We start from the raw sequence: 8,456 nt of genomic DNA, 5'->3' as shown, positions 1-8,456 counted from the left end.
TGATAATAAATATATAAATAATTCTTACAACTCAATAATAATAACACACTAAAATTTTAAAAAATGAACTAGAATCCAACAATATATAATAAGAACTATACACCACGACCAAGTGGGATTTATCCCAGGAATGCAAGGTTGGTTTAGATCCAAAAATCAATGAATGTAATACAAAATATCAATAGACTAAATAAAAAACCACATGATTATCTCAACAGATAGAGAAAGCATTTGACAAAATCCAGCACCCTTTCATGACAAAAACATTAAGCAAAATAGGAATAGAAGTGAACCTCAATATGATAAAAAGTAACTATGAAAAACTTACAGCTACATCATACTTAATGCTGAAAGTGTGAGTACTTTCCCCTTAAGACTAGAAACAAGACAAGATGTCCACTCTTGTCACTTCTATTCAACATTGTGTTAGAGTTTCTAATTAGAAAAATTTTGCAAGAAAAATAACTGAATTGGATAGGAAAAAGTAAATCTGTATTTGCCAATTATATGATTTGTATATAGAAAATCCAAAGGAATACATTTAACAAGCTAATAATGCTGGTAAATGAGCTCAGCAAAGTTGCAGGATACACAATCAATATGCAAAATTATCAACTGTATTTCTATAAAGTTGCAATGAACAATCTTAAAATGAAATTAAGAGAACAATTCTAGGGGCACCTGTTTGGCTTAGTTGGTTAAGTGTCTGCCTTTGACTCAGGTCATGATCTCAAAGTCCTGGGATTGAGCCCCCCTACATTGGGCTCTCTACTCAGTGGGAGCCTAGTTCTCTCTCTCCCTCTGCCTGCTGCTCTGCCTGCTTGTACTCTCTCTCTCTCTCTCTGTCAAATAATAAATAAACAGAATCTTTTTAAAAATAGAAAATTTCTATTTACAATAGCATAAGAAAGAATAAGATGTTTAGGAACAATTTAACAAAAGATGTGCAAAATACACTCTGAAAACAAAACATGGTTGAAAGAAATGGAAGAGAATCTAAATACATGGGAAAAGATGTCATGTTCATGAATTAGAAAGTCTGTATTGTTAAATGGTAATTCTCTTCAAACTGACCTACAGATTCAACACAATCTCTATCAGAATCCCAGATGGCTTCTTTGTAGAAATTGATAAGGTTATTCTAGATTTCATATGGAATTGCAAAAGACCCAGAACAACCAAAATAATCTTGTAAAAGAACAAAGTTAGAGGACTCACACTTCATAGTTTCAAAACTTACTACAAAGCAACAATAATCAAGACAGTGTGTTAGGGGTTTAAGGAAGAATGTATGGATGAATGAAATATAATCAAGAGTCCAAAAGTACCCAGGTGTCTGTGGCCAACTGATTTTTTTTTAATTTTTATTTATTTATGATAGTCACAGAGAGAGAGAGAGAGACGGGCAGAGACACAGGCAGAGGGAGAAGCAGGCTCCATGCAGGGAGCCCGACGTGGGATTCGATCCTGGGTCTCCAGGATCGCGCCCTGGGCCAAAGGCAGGCGCCAAACCGCTGCGCCACCCAGGGATCCCCCAACTGATTTTTGACAAGGGTTCCAAGGTCATTTAATGGGAAAATAACAGTCTTCAATAAATAGTGCTAAGACGACTGGAGAGCCATATACAAAAGAAGGAAGTTTGATTCTTACCTCACATCATATATAAAAATTAGTGAAAAATAAATCAAAGACCTAAATAGAAGAGCTAAAAGTATAAAACCCATAGAAGAAAATGTAGGGTTGTAGTTCATGACCTCAAATTTGGCAATGAGTTCTTAGATATGACACCAAAGGCATGAAGAATAGGGATCCCTGGGTGGCGCAGCGGTTTGGCGCCTGCCTTTGGCCCAGGGCGTGATCCTGGAGACCCGGGATCGAGTCCCACGTCGGGCTCCCGGTGCATGGAGCCTGCTTCTCCCTCTGCCCGTGTCTCTGCCTCTCTCTCTCTCTCTCTCTGTGACTATCATAAATAAATTAAAAAAAAAAAATTAAAAAAAAAAGGCATGAAGAAAAAGAGAAATTGGACTTCACCAAAACTGAAAAATTTTATACTTCAAAGTGAAACCACTTTTAAAAGCAACAAGTTGAACAAAAATAAAAATGGCTGCACTATTGCCTCAGTGAAGCTTGATTTGTTTTTGTTTTTTTTTTAAGATTTTTTTTTTTTAAGATTTTTTTTTTTAAGAGCACATGAGCTCAAGTGGGGCAGGAGGCAGAGAGAGGAGAGGCAGGCTCCCCACTGAGCAGGGAGCCCAAAATGGGGCTCAATCCCAGGATCATGACATGAACTAAAGGCAGACACTTAAACCAGTTGAGCCACCCAGGTGCCCCAAAGCTTGATTTTAAAGTAACCTTTTTGATTTGTATTTCCCTAATGCCAAGTGATGTGGAGCATTTTTTCATGTGTCGGCCATTTGTATGTCTTCTTTGGAGAAATGTCTGTTCATGTCTTATGCCCATTTCTTGAATATACTATTTGTTTTTTGGATGTTGAGTTTGTAAGTTCTTTATAGGTCTTGGATACTAGCCCTTTATCCGATAAGACATTTGCAAATATCTTCTTCCATTATGTAGGTTGCCTTTTAGTTTTGTCGACTGCCTCCTTTGCTGTGCAGAAGCTTTTCATCTTGAGGAAGTCCCAATAGTTCATTTTTGCTTTTGTTTCCCTTGCTTTTGAAGACATGTCTAGCAAGAAGTTGCTGTGGCTGAGGTCAAAGAGGCCACTGCCTGTGTTTTCCTCTAGGATTTGATGGATTCCTGTCTCACATTTAGGTCTCTCATCCATTTTGAATTTATCTGTCTAGACTTTACAATTTTTTTAAAGGTTTTGTTTATTTATTTTTTTGAGAGAATGAGTGATGGGGAGGGGCCAAGGGAGAGAGAGAGAGAAAGAGAGAGAGACAGAAGCAGACTCCCTGCTGAACAGGAAGCCCAACATGGGGCTCAATCCCAGGACCTGGAGATCATGACCTGAGTGAAGGCAGATGCTTAACCAACTGAGCCACCCAAGCACCCCATTTTGAGTTTATCTTTGTATATGGTGTAAGAAAATGGTCCAGTTTCATTCTTCAACATGTAGGTGTCCAATTTTTCCCAGCACCATTTGTTGAAGAGAGTGTCCTTTTTCCATTGGATATTCTTTCCTGTTTTGTCAAAGATTAGTTGATCTAGAGTTTAGGGTCCATTTCTGGGTACTCTGTTCTGTTCCATTGATCTTTGTGTCTAATTTTGTGTTAGTATCACATTGTCTTGATGATTTCAGCTTTGTAACATAGATTGAACTGCAGCATTGTGATGCCACCAGCTTTGTTTTTCTTTTTCAACATTCCTCTGGCTATTCAGGATCTTTTCTGGTTCCATACAAATTTTTGGATTATTTTTTCCAGCTCTGTGAAAAATGTCAATGGTATTTTGATAGAGATTGCATTGAATGTGTAGATTGCTCTGAGTAACGTAGACATTTTAACAATATTTATTCTTCCAATCCATGAGCATGGATTTTTTTCCATGTTTTTCCATTTCTTTGTGTCTTCCTCAATTTCTTTTATAAGTGTTCTGTAGTTTTTAGAGTATGGATCCTTTACCCGTTTGGTTATGTTTATTCCTAGATATCTTATGGTTTTCGCTGCAATTGTAAATGGGATTGACTCCTTAATTTCTCTTTCTTCTGTTTCATTTTTATTTATAGTAATGCAAATGATTTCTGTGCGTTGATTTTATATCCTGCCACATTGTTGAATTCCTGTATGAGTTCTAGCAATTTTGAGGTGGAGACGTTTGGATTTTCCAGATAAAGTATCACGTCATCTATGAAGAGTGAGAATTTGACTCTTTTTTAATTTAAGATTTTATTTATTTATTCATGAGAGACACAGTGAGAAAGGCAGAGACATAGGCAGAGGGAGAAGCAGGTTCCCTGTGGGGAGCCTGATGCAGAACTCGATCCCAGGACCCTAGGATCACAACCTGAGCCAAAGGCAGACACTCAACCACTGAGCCACCCAGGTGCCCTGAGAGTTGGCTTCTTTGACATCAGGGAAATACAAATCAAAACCACAATGAGATACTACCTTACATCTGTCAGAATGACTAAAATTGACGAGTCAGGAAACAAATGTTGGCGAGGATGCAGAGAAAGGGGAGCCCTCTTACACTGCTGGTGGGAATGCAAGCTGGGAAAACCACTCTGGAAAACAGTATGGAGGTTCCTCAAAAAGTTAAAAATAGAGCTATCCTATGACCCAGTAATTGCGCTACTAGGTATTTACCCAAAGATACAAATGTATTGATCCAAAGGGACACCTGCATCCCAATGTTTATAGCAGCAATGTCTACACTAGCCAAACTGTGGATGGAGCCATGATGTCCTTCAACAGATGGATGGATAAAGAAGATGTTGTAATATATACAATGGAATATCACTCAGCCATCAGAAAGGATGAAAATTTACCATTTACATTGACGTTGATGGAATTGGAAGGTATAATGCTGAGCTAAATAAGCCTTTCAGAGAAGGACAATTATCATATGGTTCTACTCATATGTGGAATATAAGAAACAGCACAGAGGATCACAGGGGAAGGGAGGGAAAACTTCTCTGATGGGAAGTTATCAGAGAGGGAGAAAAACCATGAGAGACTCTTAACTATAAGAAACCGAGGCTTGCTGGAGGGGAAGTGAGGGGATGGGGTAACTAGGTGATGGGCATAAAGAAGGGCATGTGTTGTGATGAGCACTGGGTGTTATAGCAACTGATGAATTATTGAACTCTATATCTGACACTGATGATGTATTGTATGTTGGCTAATTGAATTTAAATTGAAAAAAATTAAAAGTAGCCTTTTTCCTCTCTTTCACAAGCCTTCCCTCCTCCCTTCTTAGCTTTTTGTTTCGGGAACCTGGTACCACCCTAAAGACAGGACAAAGAAGGCTGGCAGCAAGTACACAATTCCTGTCAAAACCAGCTAGATCCTGTTTTTCCCTATAAAATCCCCCAGCCCCTTCCTCTGGGCAGGTTTGCAGATTTTTGAAAGCCATATCCTGCTGCAGCCTCCTTTGTCTGGCGAAGCAATAAAGCTTTTGTTTCTCTTTATCCCAAACTTTGTCTTTGTGCTATATGTTGGCTCTGAAGCACAGGGGTTGGTTTTGGACAAATTGACACTGTCAAGAAAGTGAAATGACAACCCGTAGAATGGGAGAAAGTATTTACAAATCATATATCTGATAAGGGATTGGTATCTAGAATATATAAACAACTTTTATAACTCAATAATAAAACGCCCAAGAACTCAATTTAAAAATAACCAAAGGGATCCCTGGGTGGCGCAGCGGTTTAGCGCCTGCCTTTGGCCCAGGGCGTGATCCTGGAGACCCGGGATCGAATCCCACGTCGGGCTCCCTGCATGGAGCCTGCTTCTCCCTCTGCCTGTGTCTCTGCCTCTCTCTCTCTCTCTCTCTCTGTGACTATCATAAATAAATAGATAGTTTAAAAAAAAAATAAATAAATAAAAATAACCAAAAAACTTGAATGAGCTTTTTCTCCAAAGATATACAAATAGTCAATACACACAGGAAAAGATCCTCAAATTCAGTAGTCACCAAATAAATGCAAATCAAAACCATGAGATAGCACTTCACACCCACTAGAATGGCTGTAATTAAAAAGTCAATAACCAACTGGGTGCCTGGCGGGCTCAGTTGGTAGAGAATGTAACTCTTAATCCCAGAGTCATGGGTTCAAGCCCCACATTGGGCATGCAGCCTACTTAAAAGACAAACAAACAAAAAAACTATTGGTGAGGATGTGAAAAAATCAGACCCCTCATACGCCATTGATGGGAATGCAAAAAAAACATGCTGCTTTGGAAAGCAGTTGGCACTAAACAGAATTACCACATGACTCAGCAATTACACTTCTAGACATATACTCAACAGAAATGAAAACATGTCCACATAAAAACTTGTACATGAATGTTCATAGCAGCATCATATATAATAGTTACAAACTGGAAACAATCCAAATGTCTACCAGTTGGTGAATGGATAAATGAAATATGGTAACAATGAAAAATTATTCGGCATAGAATATTACTCAGCAATAAAAAGTAATGAAGTACTGACATAAGCTACATCATGGGTGAACCTCGATATGCTAAGTGAAATTAGCCAGACACAAATGGTCACAAATTATGATTCCACATAAATGAAATGCCCAGAAGAAACATATTTGTAGAGACAGAGAGCAGGTCAATGCGTGCCCAGGGTTGAGGTTAGAAGTAGAGATGAGTGGAAACACTCACAGGGCAACTTGTTAGGGTGCCGGCAATATTCTAAAATAATTGTGGTGATGGTTGATTTTATTGCCTAAGTAAGTATTTCCATCAAGCTGGGAAAAATCCGATAACTGGCAGATGGTAGGTGGGGAGGCATTGATGAAGCAAATTTGGTAATATATATAGATAATTATTGAAGCTGGGTAATGGATAATGGGGAGTCACAGCAGGTTGAATTGTGTCTTCTAAAAAGATATGTTAAAACCCTAAGCTCAAGCACTCATGGTTGTAACCTTAATTGGAAATAGGGTCTTTGTAGATGTAATCAAGTTAAAATGCAGTCATACTGGATTAGAGGGGGCCCTCAATCCAATAATTTGATATCCTTACAAGGAAAGGGAGATTTGGAGACACAGAAACACGGAGGGACAACATGTCATGTGAAGACAGGCAGAGACCATTGCCAACAAGCCAAGAAACACCAAGGATTGCTGAGAATCACCAGAAGCTAGGACGAAGCAAAGAATGTTTTTTTCCTAGAGCCTTCAGAGGGAGCATGGCCCTGCTCACATCTTGATTTTGGACTTCTGGCCTCCAGAACTGTGAAAAATAAATTTCTTAAAAAAAAAAAACCCAACAACAACAAACCAACAACCTTAAAGATGGATGTATTTGTTGTTTTATGTTATCCAATCTGTGGTAATTCCTTAGGGTAGCCTTAAGAAATGAATACAGAGTTCATTATACTATTATTTCTACTTTTCTGTATGTTTGATATTTTTCACAATAAAATGTTAAAAAAAACATTGTTACCCAATTCAGAGGCCTCCATGGTAGGAACATTGGGGGTAGTAGACACTGCACGCATGCCTACAGAGGGCACACGCTCTGTCTAAAGGAGATCTCTCTGCTCTCGTGATTGCAATGCAGTGGAATGTGCATCGAGTGATGCCAGGGCTTCCAATTTATCTAAAGAAACTGGGAATCCATATTTTTCTGTGTGATCTCCTAAATTTGAAATGTTTGTAACTAATTTCAAAATCTTAAAACCTTGTGTAGCTTTTTAAAAAAAAAAAAGATTTTATTCATGTATTCATGAGAGACACAGAGAGAGAGAGAGAGAGAGAGGCAGAGACACACAGGCAGAGGGAGAAGCAGGATCTCCTGTGGAGAGTCTGACACGGGACTTGATCCCAGGACCCCAGGATCACAACGCAAAGGCAGACCACCCAACCACTGAGCCACCCACGTGCCCCTTGTGTAGCTTTTCATAGCAAGACATGGCAATTGTGTGTGTGTGTGTGTGTGTGTGTGTGTTTTACTCTTTCAAATATTCTCATAAACATAAGAGTAGGATAACAAAAGAACCCCCAAATCACACACACACACACACACACACACACACATACACAGTCCTTGTCTGGGCCAACTAAGATTTCTGTTGGTTGGATCTGACACTCAATTAACACTGGAATTACAGGTTTCTTAAGTGCCTATTATGTGCTAAACACTATGAATGCATTTTATAGGCTGTATTTCTCATAATCATCATAGGTAGTTATTATTCATGAGGAATTGTTTTTTTTTTTGTTTTTTTTTTTTTTTTTTTAAGTAAGCTCTACTCCTAATGTGGGGCTTGAACTCACGAACCTGATATCAAGAGTTGCATGTTCTATCTACTGAGCCAGCCAGGTCCTCCTCATAAGGAATATTTTTTTTATATGGGCATAAAGTGAGGCAAAGACTTTGCCTTCTTAGTCCACCCATGAGTTGTTTTGAAAGGTCTATATCAACTGACCTTAAAAGAATGGACTCTGGAATCAGACCTGGAATCAAGACTCAGCTCTCAAGTTAAACACTATATGATTTGGGTGAGATACTAACATTCCAAGCCTCAGTTTCCTTGTGTATAAAATGGGGATGATATCAGGGCTTAATTCATGGGGTTACTGAAGAATGAAATAAGACAGTATATATCAAACACTTAGTCTGGTTCCTATAAAGGCAACTGGGAACTAGTAGATTATTATTATTGTTTTAAAATATTATGCTAAGTGCAAAGATTTCTTCCTTTAACTATAACTCCCTCCAGCACATTCCAAATTACTGCTTACAAAAATCTAACACTGAACTTTCTAGAAAATCCTTCTATGAAGAAATCTTTTGGTTTTCTTTTAAAGCAAA

Source organism: Canis lupus, chromosome 26 (assembly GCF_011100685.1).
Source record: "Canis lupus familiaris isolate Mischka breed German Shepherd chromosome 26, alternate assembly UU_Cfam_GSD_1.0, whole genome shotgun sequence".
Lineage (NCBI taxonomy): Eukaryota > Metazoa > Chordata > Mammalia > Carnivora > Canidae > Canis > Canis lupus.
This window is presented reverse-complemented; position numbering follows the sequence as displayed.